Consider the following 20,720-nt stretch of genomic DNA (forward strand, 5'->3'; position numbering starts at 1 on the left):
TATGTGGGTGAAGTTGGAGTTCTCATACCCATTAAGCCTTAGAAAGTCAATAATTTGACTTGAATAGTGCAGTGAATAGTAACCCGAAACACAAAATTTCGAGAACGTCGAATTTAACACGTTAGAGCTAGGTAAATGTGAAGTTAAGTTTATTTTGGATTTATTTTAAGTTTTAGTACTGAAACATTGGAAAATTTCGTGTTTCAGTGGAAAAGAATACCGGGACAGAACTCGAGGAGTCGAGTCAAGGCCAACAGCGACTGCTTGAGGTTTGTGCACAACATATACTTTTATAATCATCTTTTGCATAATGTTTTGAATAATGTGAAATATTGGATTATAGCATTTTTATGATGTTTGATTTAAATTGTGAAAGTTATTGTGTATATTTGAAATGACAATGTTTAGCAAATTGTTAAGATAAGTTTTGAAACCACAGTGTCATGACCATATATTTGAACACCTCAATAGCACGACTAGTGGGGGTAATTAGTTTCGAACTTTGATTCCTTCTCTGGAGAAGTGTTGAGGTGTGCCAGTAGAAGAGGATGTGAATGGATATCCATATATTTGAGCTAGCTAGCCTATGATATGATTTCTCTTTAGCCTATGGCTATTGAGATTCATGTGATTTCTCTTTAGCCTCTGGCTATTGAGATTCTATTTGTTTCGAATGGCATGATCTAACTGTGGGTTTTATGAAATGTGTTTTGATACTTTGAAATGAACTTGGTTTACATGTAAAATCTCACAATGCATGATTGTATTTAATTTTCATGTTTAGCCAAATTTTTGAATGAATGTTCTTTAAGCTTTGCATAAAGATTATTTTAGTATATTGTGTACCATTGAGTCCTAGTACTCAGCGATAGCTTTTATTGCTGTCGCAGATACAGAGACTAGAGGAGCAGCAGACTGAGCTGCTGCAGTGTGTGAAGTCATCAGCTTGAAGCCTTCGGGTATAATTTATACCCTAATTGTAAATACTTCTTTTGATGTATATATTGCACATAAATGTATGGACATGTAAAAATGGGTCTTGAGCAGCTTGTACACAAATTTGTATGAAGTTTGTAATAAGGTTTAGCTTGTGTTTCTTTTGATATAAATTTGTAAGGTTGTGTATAAATTATTTTGTTTTTAATGAAATATGTATGATATTGATTGACAGTATTTTGAGAACTATTGAACTTGTGAATTTTGAGAAATTGATTGAGTTTGATTGTGAAACCGAAGTAGTGGTTGAGAAAAACTTTTAGAAGTGCTTTTTACAGGTATTTGAAGAACGGTTTTCTCAAAATACAGAGGAAACTCTGTCAAAATTTCTATAGAATTTGCGGAAAACTAAAATAGACCAAAAATATTAACTAGTTTTAATTTTAACTAAATGTTTTAAATGCCTATTAGAAAATGCTCACCACTTATAAAAAATAAGAAAATTATTTTAAAATTCCTTGTAGGGTACTTAATGAGTTATTGGTAGGTGAAGTTCGGTAGTTCATTAGGTATTCTATGGGATCATGTTATGCCTTACAGAGGGGTAAGGTGTGACACAGCTGATACTACATGTCCAAGGAATGCAATCTCATTCAACCAAAACTCACACTTGGACAATTTAGCATGCAATTTCTTCTCTTTTAGAGTCTGCAAAACAATTCTCAAATGCTCATCTTGTTCTCCTTTATCCTTGGAATACACCAGGATGTCATCAATGAAGACCACTACGAACCGATCTAAGTATGGATGGAAGATACGGTTCATAAGGTCTATGAATGCTGCTGGAGCGTTTGTTAACACAAATGGCATCACCAGGAATTCATAATGCCCATACCGGGTTCTAAATACAGTCTTAGGCTGATTTGCATCCTTAACCCTTAGCTGATGATACCCTGATCTGAGATCAATCTTATAAAACACACCGGCTCCCTTCAACTAATCAAACAGATCATCAATTCTAGGCAACGGATACTTGTTCTTCACTGTTACTCTGTTTTATTGTCGGTAGTCAACACATAACCTCAGTGTCCCATCTTTCTTCTTAACAAATAGTACCGGAGCTCCCCACGGTGACACACTGGGGTGTATGAACCCCTTGTCTAGTAATTTTTGCAGCTGGATTTTTAACTCTTTCAATTCAGCAAGTGCCATCCTATGCGGAGCAATTGAAATTGGAGCTGTACCGGCATAATCTCAGTAGCAAATTCAACTTCCCTTTCTAGTGGTAAACTAGGCAATTATTTAGGAAATAACTCAGAGAAATCCCTTACTGTGGGTATGTCAGACAAGTTATGTTTACCCTGCCTAGTGTCAACCACGTGTGCTAGATAGGCTTCACACCGTTTTCTCAACCATCTTCTTGCAACTGTAGTTGAGATGACATTGGACAAGAAATCTGTCCTTTCACCCACTACTATTATTTCTTCGTTCTCAACAGTTTTCAGAGAGATTCTTTTCAATTTACAATGTACTATTACCTGATGATGGGATAACCAGTCCATTCCCAAAATCACATCAAACTCATGGAAAGGTAGTTCGATTAAGTCTGCTGAGAACTCTTTCCCTTGAATCTTCAATGGACAGCCCTTATACACTTTGTTTACTGCCACACTGTGGCCTAGCGGATTTGTGACCAGGATGTCTTGGACACTTTCCTCTACTGGTATTCCCTTTTCTATGGGTAGCTTGATACAAATATATGAATGAGTAGATCCAGGATCCACTAATGCATGCATAGAAGTATTATAAAGGAGGAACGTACCCTTGGTGACATATGGAGCATCCTGTTCCTCCTGTGCCCTTATAGCAAAGGCTCTGGCTGGTTTTCTGCCTTCTGCTCTCTCCACAGATTCTGATACAGGTTTCTATGAAGTATCGGCTGCCTCAGCCTTACCCGGCCTTCTACCCCTTGGAGCTGGAGGGGCAGGCCTATCAGTTGATACTGGAGTGGATGTAGCAGTTATGCGAGGACAATCTCGGACTAGGTGGTCTGTAGATCCACACTGTAAACAAGCACCTATCATCCTCCAACATTCACCCTTATGCCATTTTTGGCAATGTGGGCAAGCAACAGATACTGTTGGGGCTGTTCTCCTGTACCTTGCCCTTGGAGAGCTAGCCATTGAAGGGGTGGATTGGCCTCTCCTTGGTGCAAACTGAGATTTGGGCCTCTGTGACTATCCCTGACTTGATGCTCAACTGAAACTCTGAGTAGGCGAACCTTTGAATTTCTTACTAGGGGCAAAAGATGTACCGGTCTGACCCTGACCTCTTTTCTTTTGTCTGTCCCTTCTGTTCTGCTCATTCATTCTAACTTTTTCAACCTTCAGTGCAACTTCCACTAACTTGGCAAACTCTGTAATCCCCAAGGCTGTAATCATTACTTTAATGTTATCATTAAGTCCTTCCTCAAATCTCTTGCATGTCTCTGCCTCGTTAGGGACTATTTCCCACCCATAGCAGCTCAGTCTGACAAATTTTCTTTCATATTCCGTCACTGTCAGCTGTCTCTGGCGTAGGGTAATAAACTCCCTTCTCTTCTCTTCCAAATATACATTGCCCACATACTTCTTTCTGAACTCAGTGAGAAAGAAATCCCAAGTTATCTATTCTGGTAGCGCCTCACTAGTTACTGTATCCCAGGATCTTGCAGTAGTGATACAGCAGCTTCCAAATTCTGCTCTGGAGTATAATAAAGTTGTTTCAAGACTCTTCTAGTGTAACACCCCTAAGTTCGGTAGTGCGTTCTACTGTTCTGGTGGCTAATGTTATCCGGACTACTAGGATGCCTAGAACTACACTTCGTTATGAGTGAGGAGACATAAAATAATGAAATACAAGGAGAGAAAATACAAGAAAAACAAAGGAAAAATAATAGCAAAGAAATGTAACCAAGTTAAGCGAGCCGAAAACCCTAGCGATGGACCGTTGACTAGCCCTGGACTGTGAGGAACCCTGAAAAATATTTTTAGGACTTAAAGAGACCCCTATTGAAGTATAAATATCATTAGAAATGTCAAAGAAAAATCAATTAATTAGTACAAAGAAAAGTGAGAAATCGAAAAACAGACAAAACCCGGTGTTATCGAAAAATCGGGAATGTAACCCGAACAGGGGCATTATGGTCATTTGACATCCTGAATTGTCTTTTGACCTAAATGTCCATTAAAAATAAATAATATTACACTTGGAAAATATAATGAAAAATTAAATTGGTAGTACCTAATGTAAATAGCAAAAATTATGGGTTTAATGTGGGATAAATGAAAGTTAAACTTATTATATGATTTAATTTGAGTAAGTGGACCACTATAGAATAAATTAAGAACAAAATGGGCAGGTGTAAGTTCATTAAACAATCTGCAATTTCATTCTTCTCCAAGTCCTTCATCCATGCCGAAATGGAAAGGTGAAGAACCTCCATTGTCGTTTTGCATGAAGCTCCATTAACCTCCTCATTTCACCTCCAATCACCTAAGTGGCTTCATTAAGTTTTATCTCCACATCATAAGGAAGAGTTTGATACCAAAATCAAGAAGTTTAGTGAAGGTTTAGCAAGTCCCGACCATAGGTAAGTTTGTATTTTTGAATATTACTTTGTTAAACTTTGTATACATGTTATGGGTGTTTGATTTGTGAAGAAAATTTTCAAGTTTGAGGAGTTATTGATATATCCAGTTTGGACAGCCATGGGGTTGTATGTTAATGAAATATTCATACATATATTTGATGAGAATTTATGTTGAGTAGGGTGATTTAATGTCCTAGTAAGTTATTCCCATGTATATGTGGTGATTGTGCATTTGAAATTGAAGTGGAGGAAGTTATGTGAAACTTTAGCAAGGTGGAGCAATTCGGCAGCCTTGGGACTCTTTAATGAGTGTTTTAATTCATGAAGATATTGGGTGAATTGTGACATTGAGGATTGATGAAAATGTATGCAAATTGGTTATGGAAATTGTATGTAATAATGAGTAGTGTTTATGTGAGTATATTGTTGTATTTGGACTTTACGAATTAGAGTTTTATTTGGTGTATTGAGGATGTTTGTATTTTGCCCAAAATGATTTTTGATGTGAAGTGGTAAATGGTTTTGGTAATGTACCAAAACAAAATGGGGTTGAGAGGTGGATTTGTAGCAAGGTGAATGTGTAATGAATACATGTATAAGCAAAGTAATTAATGACAGCATGCATTTTAGCCATAACTTTAAATGTGCAACTCCAATTGGTATGAGAACAATTGGAGGTGAAACTAGGCACAAAATGTGCCAACTTTCATGAAGGAAACATACCAAAATTCTGCTTGCAAGGTAGCTTGAAAAATGACAAAATCTGGATTAAGTGCAAGTGATGCCTGAAAACTGACCATTTGGGCAGCAGTTAGTTTTTAGGCCATAACTCACTCAAAATAAGTCCAATTGACCTGAAATTTTAACCATGAATATTTAAGACCCATACCTACAAGTCTTATGAAGACACCAAAGCCCAGAAATGACCATAAGCAAGTCAAACAGCTTGCACAAGTTCGGGTCCAAAAACTGGCCGAACCAAAGTTGACCAAAATTGACCTAAAATGACCAAATTTGATGCCATTTGACCAGCAATAGTAAAATGACCATAACTTGGTCTAAATAACTCAGAATGATCTAAAATTTTGCCTTGCGTTCCATAAGACATAGATCTACAAGCTTGTAGTTTTGACCGAAACCCGAAAACTGAGGGAACTAGGTCGTCCGGCTAGGTCAAACTAGTATTCCGGAATCCAGCAAGTTGCAATAAAATGCATTAAACAAGGAAATGAAATTGGTAACATGTACCAACCCTAAAAGACTATCGAATGTGACATATTAGTGACACTAAAACCTAATTTACCTAGAATGCATCGAGGGTCGATATATTAGGTGATTAAGCAAATAATAGCTTTCAGTGAATTACTTATCGAACATTATCATTAGAGACAATTTAATTTAGTACTGAAACACTTCAAATTATGTTTCTCAGTTACCAAAGACTCAGGAAAAGGGAAGGAAACACTGAGTCCAGACCAAGAGACAGTTATCAGAGGTTTGTGCACAACAGCTATTTCTTTTGAATTATTTTCAATTGAAATAAATTTTGACTATTTGTATATTATTGTTTTAAATTGTGAAACTGTGAAAAATTGTTTGAATAATATTTGATGGATACTTATTGATTGAAAAGCACTGTAAATGGTTTGAAACCACAGCTATCATGTATATTGATTGTATTCCTCGCTAGCTTGTCTAGTGGGACGAATTGAATTCCCTCTCTGGCTGAAGTGTTGAGGTGTGTGCCTGTTGAGGACGAATTGGATGAGTACTCATATTTTTGCTAGCTAGCTATGTTATTCCTCATTAGTCATCGACTTTTGGGACGAATTGAATACCTCATTAGCCATCGGCTTTTGGGACGAATTGAACTTTGGAATGTGATTAAGCTGTGTGTGATTTATTGATTTGTATCATGAGATTGTGAAATGGAGTTAAATCCTTATTGAAATTTACTGTCTTTTGAAGTTAACTATGTTTTGATCTCTGAGATTTATTGTGATATTGTGTTAAATTCCTTCTGACACTCATTGTCTTGAATTTAACTATGATTTTACATATTCATCATTTAAATGATTTATGAATTGTGATTTAAGTTGTATTTGGTTAATGTTGTGCACCAATGAGACATTGTCTCAGCGATAGCTTTTTATTGTTGTCGCAGGTAGACAGATAAACAGGGCAGCAGACTAGGCTGCTAGTACCTCCAGCGAGAGATTATCGGCTATAATGAGTATACCAACATTTTGCATTTTGTACTGTAATGTATGACCACTGTATGTACATATTATTTTTGATTTTGAGCAGTTGTAAATTCAAATTGTACCTTGAAGTTTTAAAATAATTATGAGTTATTTTGGCTTAAAAAAAAATTGTATTATATTTCTTTTATCTCAGTCTTTGAAAAATCACTGTGGATTGGAGTTGAGATTTGGAAATATATTGAAGTGCTTTTTACAGGTTTTCTGAAGAATTGTTTTATCCAAAATACAGATGGCACTCTGTCAAAATTTTTATAGAAATTCCAAATAATTCAAATATATTAGTTCTATCACTTCAGTTCAAAAAGGTTTTTAACACCTGTAAATAGTGCTCACCACTGTAAAAGAAGTAAGAAAAGTTTTTAAAATCCCTTGTAGTGTATTTAATGGGTTATCAGTAGACGGAGTTGGTAATTCATTAGATATACTACAGAATCATGTTATGCCTTACAGAGGGGTAGGGTGTGACATCTAGTTCTGTCCAACCAGTTTTCAGCTGTGACAGAATCATCTTCCCTTTTGCCTAGAAAATCCACTGCTCCAAACTTCCTAAGTCTCTCCATATAAGATTTTTGATGTGGAGGTGCTGGTGGTGGAATAACTACTGCCATCTGTTTAAAGAACTTAGCCACTTGCTGAAATGTGGCTGGTGCATTTGCTACTGATGGAGCAGTTTCCCTCCTGTCTCCTGGTTTAGTCATAGATGGAGCATGACTTTCCACTTCCTCATCTACTGCTATCTGCGATGTGGAGTCCATATTCTGATCAAAATAACAAAACAAATCAAAATATCTATATTAGAGTCATCTTAACACTTACAATGAAATGCATGATATGCAATCTATCTATGTCATACCTTACCCTTCTGTAAGGCATAACATGATCCCATAGAATACCTAATGAACTACCAAACTTCACATACCGATAACTCATTAAGTACCCTACAAGGGATTTTAAAACAATTTTCTTATTTTTGATAAGTGGTGAGCATTTTCTAATAGGTATTTAAAACATTTAATTAAAATTTAAACTAGTTAATATTTTTGGTCCATTTTATTTTTCCACAAATTTTATAAAAATTTTGCTAGAGTTCCGTATGTATTTTGAGAAAACAGTTCTTCAAATACCTAAAAAAAAAAAAAACACTTCTAATAATTTTCCTCAACAACTTCTTCAAATTCACAATTACTTCAATCAATTTCAACACATTTATCAACTCCCAAAATTCAAATTCACCATTTTCAAAATCCACAATCATCAAATATCATTAATGAATTTCATTCAATTCAAAATAGATGTTACCATTCATATTTCAGTAATGACAAAGTAATTTATATACACCATTGCAAAGAAAATTTACTTCAAAAGAAATTCAACGAAAATTTATTACAAACTTTATATAAACTTTGTACAAGCTGCTCAAGACCAAATTTAAATGTCCATACAATTACATGTAATACATTCATCAAAATGGATATTTACAGTCAGGGTATAAATTATACCTGATAACTTCAAGCTGATAGATCCTTAATGCTCAGCAGCTCAATCTGCTGCTCCTCTAGTCTCTATATCTGCGATAGCAATAACAGCTATCGCTGAATACTAGGACTCAGTGCTGCACAACATACTAAAATAATCTTTATACAGAATTTAAATCACATTTACTCAAAAATTGGTCTGAACATGAGAATTAAATACAAAACATGAATTATGAGATTTTAATCCCAAACAATTTCATTTTTGAAGTATCAAATCACATTTCATAAAATCCACAATTATATTATGCCATTCGAAACAAATATAATCTCAATAGCCAGAGGCTAAGGAGAAATCACATCACAAGGCTAGCTAGCTCAAATATATGGATATCCATTCAAATTCATCTTCTACTGGCACACCTCAACACTTCATCCAGAGAAGGAATCAAAATTCAAAATTGATTACCCCCACTAGTCATGCTAGTGAGGTATTCAAATATATGGTCATGACACTGTGGTTTCAAAACATATCTTAACAATTTACCAAACATTGCCATTTCAAATATACACAATAACTTTCAATAAATTTAAATCAAAGCATCATAAATAATCTCACAATTCACTATCTCAAATTATTCAAAACCATATGCAGAAAATAATTTGCAGAATTTATACGTTGTGCACAAACCTCAATCGAGTCGCCTCTTGGCCTTGACTCGATTCTTCGGGTTCTTTCCCGGTGTTCTTTTCAATTGAAACATATAATTTCACAGTGTTTCAATACCATAACTGAGCATAAATCCAAAAATAAATTTAACTTCACTTTTACCTAGCTCTAATGTGCTAAACTCGATGATCTTTAATTTTTGTGCTTCGGGGTTACTATTCACTATACTATTTAAGTCAAATTGTTGACTTTCTAAGGCTTAATAGGGATGGGAATTCCAACTTCATCCACATACCACATTTTGGTCACTAAATTTGTTGGTTTTGGTTATTTACTCAAATTTTAACTCTTTTAGGCAAATTTGATAAATTTTTAGTTTTGGTGTCTAAGGTTGCACTGTTCCATTGGTCATTTTACTGTTGAAATTTGGCAAAACTTTCTTCACAGAAAATGTTCCCTATTGTCTTAAGTTTATTCTCCTTTTCAAATCACTCCAATTGGAGTTTTGTATTTATTCTCCTTTTCAAATCACTCCAATTGGAGTTTTGTAACTCAAGTTATAGCCATCTAAACCATGGGTGCCGGATTAGACTTAACCCAGATTTTCTGGGCAATTTTGGTTCTGGCAGTTTTAGGTCACCAAATTGGGGTGGCCAAATGACTTGGTTAATGGCATAATTTGGGTTTATGTTCCTCATTAAAGTTTTAGGTCTATATCTCGTCTAACCACTGGTAAAATGTGACACCCCTTACCCGACTACAGTGTAGCCGAGCAAGTTATGCCACTCAGTGTGCCGAGCACTCTATTTTATCTTAATTCATTTTTGTTCTTCCTTTTGAATATAACTTGTGAAATATAATTTATTTAAGCCATTTATCGAAATTATAATTTATTTAAGGTTCCGAGAATTTTGTAGAAAATCCGGCGGAGTACCGGCTAAAAATGGAGAAAACAGTTCTTCAGAACCTGTGAAAAACACTTCCTATGATCATATTCAATCATCTCATCACTCTCAAACTTCAATATCAAAATCTCAACATTTTTCACCATTCATTTCTCAATCATTCATCTCATGTGATATCATGTATAAATCACAGATAAACATTCACTTTTACATTCATTAATACGATTTTTCATTATTTACATGAACCTCAAAATACATTCCATAAGTTCAAATACATATGAGAAAATAGAAATTAGTTACAAAATGTCAAAATGAAACCTAGTGTCCTACCAATGCACTGTGGATGGTGAGGTGACATGGACACTATGCGTAATCGTGAACCGCCTTACCGAACTGTGGTCTACCGGGCCCTCTGTCCAAATCTTGATCGCATCACGTTGCAAAAGCGACGCGCTAAGCATAAAGCTTAGTGGTGCCAATAATACAAGAAAATATAATATGCAAATAAAAAATAATAATTTCCTTGCTATTGTGTTCATAAGAAATGAATAATTACTAACTTGTTGTTTAGTCGAGGGCTAATCATGTTTTATGATATTAACTTCTTCATGAATTTCGTTAATTATTTTCTTCATGATCTTGAGCTTCTTTGTATTTTTGTAATCATTCCTGATACTTAATTTTCGTATTTTCTTTAATAATCAGTTCAATCGCAGTTATACTTTTCCATGCCCAAGTAACCTATACTGGACGATCGATCGATAACGTCGTTGGCACTGGACACCGCGGTGCCTCGGGCCGTCATACCATGGGACGCAGAACGTCAACCATATATGCAGTCAGTATGGCTAAAAAGCCATGATATCACATAATCGGGTATAAAAGCCATGAATATGGGCATAAAGCTGTGAATACAGGCATAAAGCCTTTCGTAGTACTGCTAAAACAATACCCTATTGGTATGCCAATCTATCCAAACCAATCACATTAGGCCTACTGAGGCATTTTGCACTTTTAAGTTTCACAATTTTTGAATTTCAAGTTTTCATGTCACTATTCATTTCATTAGTCAACTAAAATGTTGACTTTTGCATAAACAATAGGTACATTGGTTTTAGTACTCCCAACATACCACATTTTGTATTCAAAACTTGTTGGTTTTGGTCACTTTCTCAAAGCTTAGGTCATTTTGGCAAAATTGCCAATTTTTGGTTTTGCTGTCACTATTCACCTCATTGGTCAACAAAAATGTTGACTTTTGGATAGAAAATAGGTGTATTGGTTTTGAAACCCCAAACATATCACATTTTGTATTTAAAACTTGTTGGTATTGGTTGCCAATACCATTTCTAAGCTTAATGCTAATTGAACAAAATTTTCAGATTTGGTGCTTCATCTTTATTGTTCCATTTGATATTTGTACAGTGGGAATTTGAGGAAATGGTAAACATGAAAGTTGTTCCTTATTTTGTCTAGTTGAATTTCTTTTTTTGAATCACTCCATTTAGAGTTTTGTAGCTCAAGTTATGGCCAAAATAAGTTTCATCGTTCACGCAATCGCTCATGCTGCACTTTTGGGTTTTTGCAGATTTTGGTCCAACTTTGGTCAGTAATTTGACCAAGTTAAGCTCATAATTTGGTCTAACTTTCTTCATATGACATGTTCTACCATACCTTAGGTTTCCATCTGTTCAAGAATCGCCTAAATCCGAGTTTTCTAGGGGGAGTTATAGTCATCCAAACATTACTGTTCAAATGTAAATCTGCAGAGTTGCAGGTTTGATAACTTAACTTTGACCAATCATTTGAATGGGCTAATGGCATTATTTGGGGTAGGTTTCTTCATGAAAGTTGTTTTTCTATATCTTATCTTGTTTCTGTAAAAATTTCAGATCAATTAACCAAATCTACAGAGAGTTATGGCCAAATGAACAGTTACTGTTCATTTGGTCAATTCTGCAGGGGCTGTTGCAGGGTGTCCGGATTGGGGCCAAGTTTTGGTCTTCTTGCTTTGGTCTTTTGGGCATGGTTTCTTCAGCAAAAATGTGACATTATAAGCCTAGTTTCATGTCCAATTAGCCAAACACCAATTGGACCAACACAGCCCATGTTATGGCAGTGCAAGTGGACTGAATTTTCAGTCCCTCTGCTGCTGTCCTAGGGCAGCCTGCAACTTCACTTTGCAATCCTATTTTTCAGTCCATTTTATGGTCAAATTACCTAAGATGGTCACTAATTGACCATTAAAATGTGCTCTAACAATTTCCTAAGCCAAGTCAATTTTCACTCCCCAAAACCCTAGCTTCACATTAGGTTTTCTACAAAATGCCTTAGTTAGCATACCAACTTATTATTCTTATGTTTATAAACTTCCTACATGATTTTAGTTCACTTCAAGCTCATCAAAAACACTCCTTCCTATTCCTTCACTAGGGCAGCCAAAACTCATGTACACATACACATGAATTTTGTTCATTTAAATTACATTTTCTTACTAAATTCAAGTTCCATTTCATGAAATTAAAGAGTTTTAGGTATATAGTGCACTAACCTTGAATAGGGCAGTTTTTTTCCCAACTCAAACTTCTCTTTCTTTCCTCTTCTTGGCTGCCAAAAGCTTGTTTAAGGTGTAGGGTAAAATTTTAATGAAGTGGGGTTAGGGTTTTATGGTGAAACAAGGTAGGAAATTAAGCTTGCTTGATTGAACATCAATGGAGGGAGGAAGAAGAGAAACTCACGTTTTTGGCTGAAGAGAAGGCAGCTGGTTTTTGGTCTTCCTTGGTCTTTATTTAGCTCTTTTATTAGTTAGTCAAATGGTTACTTAATGGTGATTGGTTGGCAATTTTAAATGACATCACAATGATGTCATAAATAAGCTTTTTCTTCACTTTCTTTTCTTTCCTCCACTACTCATCTTCAATTTAATTTCTAGTAATGTTTATCCATATTTTATGTCATATTAATTATTTACTCAACTGGACAAGTCGGCCAAAAATCACCTCTTAAGGCGAAATGACCAAAATGCCCTCCGTTTGACTTAACGGGTCAAAATTGTATGTACCGATTGAAAAATTTTTCTAGGTATTTTCTTGGCATTCTAATGCCATGGAAACCTCAATAACCATTCTCTGGAGTCTCAAAAATTATTTTATAATTTTTCCCCCGGGTAGGGCTCCTCGTTGCGAGAACCGCAACTTTCCTCCGGTTACCCATCGCTTGGGCACCGGCTTATTTGACTTAACTGTATTTTATTTCTAAAATTTTTACTAAATTTCTCTCATTAATATTTGAGTTAATTATGGTTCCTGACTTTAGTTTAAATATTTTTCCGAACGTTCTAGCAGTCCGGACCGACACCGATCGCCGGAACAATAGAATGTACGGAGTGGTTACCGGGAGGGTGTTACAACTCTTCCCCTCTAATTTAAATTTCGTCCTCGAAATTTACCTGACTTAAGTAATCAGGGAGTTGCTACTTCCTTGTTTCTTCACTTCCTTGTATCGCCTCATCAGTGTCTGGGTTTGGCTCTTCCTGAGCTTCCATAGCATATACTTGTGGTGCCACCCTGACTTCGGGCTTTTCAACTGTCTCAGAAACAATCTTCTGTGCAATGTCAGCCATTTCTGCTCTACCTGATCCTTTACCCCTTTGGACTATAGGAAAAGGTCTATCAACTTGTACCGGAGCTATTGAACCACTCCTCTGAGGGCAATCTCTTATGAAATGATCCGTAGCCCCACACTTAAAACACTCTCCAGTTAACAGTCGGCACTCCCCTCTGTGTCTTCTACCACAATGCATACATTCAGGCATTAGGGTTGATCCCCTTGTTATTGTGCCTGGGGAACTAGCTATAGATATTCCGATCTGGCCTCTGTGGCCCTGTGTCTGATCTTGTGAACTAGAACCCTTAAACTTCTTACTATCAGTTGGTATACTTGACTGTCCTGGTCCAAATTCCCTCTTACGCTGCCTATCTTTCCTATTTTGTTCATTTATTCTCACTTTCTCCACTTTTAATGCAGCTTCCACTAGCTTGGCGAAGTCTGTGATCCCCAAGGCAGTGATCATGATCTTTATATTATCATTTAATCCCTTTTCAAATCTCTTACACCTTTCAGCTTCATTAGGGACTATCTCCCTTCCATAGCGGCTCAATCTTACGAATTCCTTCTCATACTTACCACCGACAACTGCCTCTACCTCAAGTTGATAAACTCTCTTCTTCTCTCTTCTAGGTATATAGTACCCACATATTTTTTCTTAAATTCGGAGAGAAAGAAGTCCCATGTCACTATTTCTGGCTGCACTTCACTGAACATAGTGTCCCACCATTCATATGCATCGTCTTGCAGCAGAGATACAACAGATTCCAAGTTTTGCTCGAGTGCAATGGAGTTGTTTTAGACTCACTGCCTGCTCAACCAATTTTCGCCGCAATGTAATCATCTTCTCTCTTACCATAGAAGTCCACCGCTCCAAACTTTCTTAGCCTTTCCAGTGTGATTTACCGTGGAGCCGGTGGTGGTGGTGGTGCCGCATTACTCCGCCATTTGTCTAAAGAAATCGGCCATTTGGTTGGAACATGGCCTGTGGAGGCCGAGCAGTGCTCGCTTGAGCTGGTGGAGTAGGTTCTCCCTACCCCAGCCTCACCGCTACAGTGGAGCATGACTCTCCACTTCCTCCTCGACTGCCCTCTGTGATGAAGGGTCCATATCCTATTCAAAATAAGAAAGACAAACAGATCTGCATTAGTGTCACCTCGACTCTTACAAATGCAATGCATGGTATGGACTCAATCTAGGCCCAGAATGCCTAAACCGTGCTCGATACCACTAAATGTGACACCCTTACCCGACTACAGTAGCCGAGCAAGTTATGCCACTCAAGCAGCCGAGCACTCTATTTTATCTTAATTCATTTTTATTCTTCCTTTTGAATATAACTTGTGAAATATAATTTATTTAAGCCATTTATCGAAATTATAATTTATTTAAGGTTCCGAAAATTTTAAAGAAAACCCGGCTAAAAATGGAGAAAACAGTTCTTGTAACTGTGAAAACACTTCCTATGATCATATTCAATCATCTCATCACTCTCAAACTTCAATATCAAAATCTTAACATTTTTCCACTTTCATTTCTCTTTAATTGTTCTCTTGTTATATCATGTATAAATAACTTATAAACATTCACTTTTACATACATTATTACGATTTTTCATTATTTACATGAACCTCACAATACATTCCATCAGGACAAATACATATGAGAAAATAGAAAATAGATAAAAAATGTCAAAATGAAACCTAGTGTCCTACCAATGCAATCGTGGATGGTGAGGTGACATGGACACTATGCGAATCGTGAACCGCCTTACCGAACTGTGGTCTACCGGGCCCTCTGTCCAAATCTTCACACTACGCGTTGCAAAGCAACGCGCTAAGCATAAAGCTTAGTGGTGCCAATAATACAAGAAAATATAATATGCAAATAAAAATAATAATTTCCTTGCTATTGTGTTCATAAGAAATGAATAATTACTAACTTGTTGTTTAGTCTAGGCTAATCATGTTTTATGATATTAACTTCTTCATGCATTTCGTTAATTATTTTCTTCATGATCTTGAGCTTCTTTGTATTTTTGTAATCATTCCTGATACTTAATTTTCGTATTTTCTTTAATAATCAGTTCAATCGCAGTTATAATTTTCCATGCCCAAGTAACCTATCTTTGACGATCGATCGATAACGGGTCGTTGGCACCGACACCGCGGTGCCTCGCCGTCATACCATGGGACGCAGAACGTCAACCATGTATGCAGTCAGTATGGCTAAAAAGCCATGATATCACATAATCGGGCATAAAAGCCATGAATACGGGCATAAAGCTGTGAATACAGGCATAAAGCCTTTCGCAGTACTGCTAAAACAATACCCTATTGGCATGCCAATCTATCCAAACCAATCACATTAGGCCTACTAGGGCATTTTGCACTTTTAAGTTTCACAATTTTTGAATTTCAAGTTTTCATGTCACTATTCATTTCATTAGTCAACTAAAATGTTGACTTTTGCATAAACAATAGGTACATTGGTTTTAGTACTCCCAATATACCACATTTTGTATTCAAAACTTGTTGGTTTTGGTCACTTTCTCAAAGCTTAGGTCATTTTGGCAAAATTGCCAATTTTTGGTTTTGGTGTCACTATTCACCTCATTGGTCAACAAAAATGTTGACTTTTGGATAGAGAATAGGTGTATTGGTTTTAAAACCCCAAACATACCACATTTTGTATTTAAAACTTGTTGGTATTTGTTGCCAATACCATTTCTAAGCTTAATGCTAATTGAACAAAATTTTCAGATTTGGTGCTTCATCTTTATTATTCCATTTGATATTTCTACAGTGGGAATTTGAGGAAATGGTAAACATGAAAGTTGTTCCTTATTTTGTCTAGTTGAATTTCTTTTTTTGAATCACTCCATTTGGAGTTTTGTAGCTCAAGTTATGGCCAAAATAAGTTTACTGTTCACGTGCACTGTTCATGCTGCACTTTTGGGTTTTGGCAGATTTTGGTCCAACTTTGGTCAGTAATTTGACCAAGTTAAGCTCATAATTTGGTCTAACTTTCTTCATATGACATGTTCTACCATACCTTAGGTTTCCATCTGTTCAAGAATCGCCTAAATCCGAGTTTTCTAGGGGGAGTTATAGTCATCCAAACATTACTGTTCAAATGTAAATCTACAGAGTTGCAGGTTTGATAACTTAACTTTGACCAATCATTTGAATGGGCTAATGGCATTATTTGGGGTAGGTTTCTTCATGAAAGTTGTTTTTCTATATCTTATCTTGTTGCTGTAAAAATTTCAGATCAATTAACCAAATCTACAGAGAGTTATGGCCAAATGAACAGTTACTGTTCATTTGGTCAATTCTGCAGGGGCTGTTGCAGGGTGTCCGGATTGGGGCCAAGTTTTGGTCTTCTTGCTTTGGTCTTTTGGGCATGGTTTCTTCAGAAAAAATGTGCCATTATAAGCCTAGTTTCATGTCCAATTAGCCAAACACCAATTTGACCAACACAGCCCATGTTATGGCAGTGCAAGTGGACTGAATTTTCAGTCCCTCTGCTGCTGTCCTAGGGCAGCCTGCAACTTCACTTTGCAATCCTATTTTTCAGTCCATTTTATGGTCAAATTACCTAAGATGGTCACTAATTGACCATTAAAATGTGCTCTAACAATTTCCTAAGCCAAGTCAATTTTCACTCCCCAAAACCCTAGCTTCACATTAGGTTTTCTACAAAATGCCTTAGTTAGCATACCAACTTATTATTCTTATGTTTATAAACTTCCTACATGATTTTAGTTCACTTCAAGCTCATCAAAAACACTCCTTCCTATTCCTTCACTAGGGCAGCCAAAACTCATGTACACATACACATGAATTTTGTTCATTTAAATTACATTTTCTTACTAAATTCAAGTTCCATTTCATGAAATTAAAGAGTTTTAGGTATATAGTGCACTAACCTTGAATAGGGCAGTTTTTTCCCAACTCAAACTTCTCTTTCTTTCCTCTTCTTGGCTGCCAAAAGCTTGTTTAAGGTGTAGGGTAAAATTTTAATGAAGTGGGGTTAGGGTTTTATGGTGAAACAAGGTAGGAAATTAAGCTTGCTTGATTGAACATCAATGGAGGGAGGAAGAAGAGAAACTCACGTTTTTGGCTGAAGAGAAGGCAGCTGGTTTTTGGTCTTCCTTGGTCTTTATTTGGCTCTTTTATTAGTTAGTCAAATGGTTACTTAATGGTGATTGGTTGGCAATTTTAAATGACATCACAATGATGTCATAAATAAGCTTTTTCTTCACTTTCTTTTCTTTCCTCCACTACTCATCTTCAATTTAATTTCTAGTAATGTTTATCCATATTTTATGTCATATTAATTATTTACTCAACTGGAAAACTCGCAAAAAAATCACCTCTTAAGGCGAAATGACCAAAATGCCCTCCGTTTGACTTAACGGGTCAAAATTGTATGTACCGATTGAAAAATTTTTCTAGGTATTTTCTTGGCATTCTAATGCCATGGAAACCTCAATAACCATTCTCTGGAGTCTCAAAAATTATTTTATAATTTTTCCCCGATAGGGCTCTCGCTATAGAACCGAACTTTCCTCCGGTTACCCATCGCTTGGGCACCGGCTTATTTGACTTAACTGTATTTTATTTCTAAAATTTTTACTAAATTTCTCTCATTAATATTTGAGTTAATTATGGTTCCTGACTTTAGTTTAAATATTTTTCCGAACGTTCTAGCAGTCCGGACCGACACCGATCACGGAACAATAGAATGTACGGAGTGGTTACCGGAGGGTGTTACAACTCTTCCCCTCTAATTTAAATTTCGTCCTCGAAATTTACCTGACTTAAGTAATCAGGGAGTTGCTACTTCCTTGTTTCTTCACTTCCTTGTATCGCCTCATCAGTGTCTGGGTTTGGCTCTTCCTGAGCTTCCATAGCATATACTTGTGGTGCCACCCTGACTTCGGGCTTTTCAACCGCCTCTAAAACAATCTTACAGGCAATGTCAGCCATTTCTGCTCTACCTGATCCTTTACCCCTTTGGACTATAGGAAAAGGTCTATCAACTTGTACCGGAGCTATTGAACCACTCCTCTGAGGGCAATCTCTTATGAAATGATCCGTAGCCCCACACTTAAAACACTCTCCGCTTAATCGGCACTCCCCTCTGTGTCTTCTACCACAATGCATACATTCAGGCATTAGGGTTGATCCCCTTGTTATTGTGCCTGGGGAACTAGCTATAGATATTCCGATCTGGCCTCTGTGGCCCTGTGTCTGATCTTGTGAACTAGAACCCTTAAACTTCTTACTATCAGTTGGTATACTTGACTGTCCTGGTCCAAATTCCCTCTTACGCTGCCTATCTTTCCTATTTTGTTCATTTATTCTCACTTTCTCCACTTTTAATGCAGCTTCCACTAGCTTGGCGAAGTCTGTGATCCCCAAGGCAGTGATCATGATCTTTATATTATCATTTAATCCCTTTTCAAATCTCTTACACCTTTCAGCTTCATTAGGGACTATCTCCCTTCCATAGCGGCTCAATCTTACGAATTCCTTCTCATACTCGGCCACTGACAACTGTCTCTACCTCAGGTTAATAAACTCTCTTCTTCTCTCTTCTAGGTATATAGTACCCACATATTTTTTCTTAAATTCGGAGAGAAAGAAGTCCCATGTCACTATTTCTGGCTGCACTTCACTGAACATAGTGTCCCACCATTCATATGCATCGTCTTGCAGCAGAGATACAACAGATTCCAAGTTTTGCTCTGGAGTGCAATGGAGTTGTTTTAGACTCGCCTGCTCGTTTCAACCAATTTTCTACCGCAATGTAATCATCTTCTCTCTTACCATAGAAGTCCACTGCTCCAAACTTTCTTAGCCTTTCCAGGTGTGATTTCTGCTGTGGAGCTGGTGGTGGTGGTGGTGCTGGCATTACTCCGGCCATTTGTCTAAAGAAATCGGCCATTTGCTGGAACATGGCCTGTGGAGGCTGAGGTGCTCGCTTGAGCTGGTGGAGTAGGTTCTCCCTACCCCGCCTCACCACAGTGGAGCATGACTCTCCACTTCCTCCTCGACTGCTCTCTGTGATGAAGGGTCCATATCCTATTCAAAATAAGAAAGACAAACAGATCTGCATTAGTGTCACCTCGACTCTTACAAATGCAATGCATGGTATGGACTCAATCTAGGCCCAGAAATGCCTAAACCGTGCTCTGATACCACTAAATGTGACACCCCTTACCCGACTACAGTGTAGCCGAGCAAGTTATGCCACTCAGTGTGCCGAGCACTCTATTTTATCTTAATTCATTTTTATTCTTCCTTTTGAATATAACTTGTGAAATATAATTTATTTAAGCCATTTATCGAAATTATAATTTATTTAAGGTTCCGAGAATTTTATAGAAAATCCGGCGGAGTAGCGGCTAAAAATGGAGAAAACAGTTCTTCAGAACCTGTGAAAAACACTTCCTATGATCATATTCAATCATCTCATCACTCTCAAACTTCAATATCAAAATCTCAACATTTTTCACCATTCATTTCTCAATCATTCATCTCATGTGATATCATGTATAAATCACAGATAAACATTCACTTTTACATTCATTAATACGATTTTTCATTATTTACATGAACCTCAAAATACATTCCATAAGTTCAAATACATATGAGAAAATAGAAATTAGTTACAAAATGTCAAAATGAAACCTAGTGTCCTACCAATGCACTGTGGATGGTGAGGTGACATGGACACTATGCAGAACTGTGAACTGCCTTACCGAATCTGTGGTCTACTGGGCCCTCTGTCCAAATCTTCAGTACCTACGCGTTGCAAAAGCAACGCGCTAAGCATAAAGCTTAGTGGTGCCAATAATACAAGAAAATATAATATGCAAATAAAAAATAATAATTTCCTTGCTATTGTGTTCATAAGAAATGAATAATTACTAACTTGTTGTTTAGTCTAGGGCTAATCATGTTTTATGATATTAACTTCTTCATGCATTTCGTTAATTATTTTCTTCATGATCTTGAGCTTCTTTGTATTTTTGTAATCATTCCTGATACTTAATTTTCGTATTTTCTTTAATAATCAGTTCAATCGCAGTTATAATTTTCCATGCCCAAGTAACCTATACCGACGATCGGATCGATAACGGGTCGTTGGCACTGGACACCGCGGTGCCTCGGGCCGTCATACCATGGGACGCAGAACGTCAACCATGTATGCAGTCAGTATGGC

Source organism: Hevea brasiliensis, chromosome 10 (genome assembly GCF_030052815.1).
Source record: "Hevea brasiliensis isolate MT/VB/25A 57/8 chromosome 10, ASM3005281v1, whole genome shotgun sequence".
Lineage (NCBI taxonomy): Eukaryota > Viridiplantae > Streptophyta > Magnoliopsida > Malpighiales > Euphorbiaceae > Hevea > Hevea brasiliensis.